Below are 536 nucleotides of genomic sequence, written 5' to 3' on the forward strand. Positions count from 1 at the left end.
CTCCCTGTGGTTCCTATTTCCATTTCACCAACTTCTCCATCCCTTCTCAACTTTGTATTTACATAAATATTGCCCTTTTGTTATTCAATGATTGACCATTCCATGGTGAATATACTTTATTAGTGTTAATGTCACACCCCCACAACCCCCGCCCATAAACCTATCTACTACTTGGCTGAAAATCGGGCCTCATAGATGAGTGGGAGACATTGGTCTTGGGTTCCTCCAGTCTATTTCTGATCAATGAGTCTGGTCTTTTTGTATCATTTTGTTTTGTTACACATTTTTCTCTCACTCTATCCAGGACTTTCTAATATGATCTCTTGCAGAGCAATCAATAGTGGTAGCCAAACACGAGCTAGTTCTTCTGGTCTCAGAACCCTGATGACTGATGTTCATCTGTTCCACTGGTCCACTGGATTAGTTGATTCCAACTATCTTCAGTTAAAATCACTTATCCTTTTTTCACACATGGAGTGTCCAATAGTTTCTACTTAGTTTACTGCTTATGAACTTTTGTTGTTGTTGTTGTTGTT

Source organism: Chrysochloris asiatica, unplaced genomic scaffold, assembly GCF_000296735.1.
Source record: "Chrysochloris asiatica unplaced genomic scaffold, ChrAsi1.0 scaffold00236, whole genome shotgun sequence".
Taxonomy (NCBI): Eukaryota; Metazoa; Chordata; class Mammalia; order Afrosoricida; family Chrysochloridae; genus Chrysochloris; species Chrysochloris asiatica.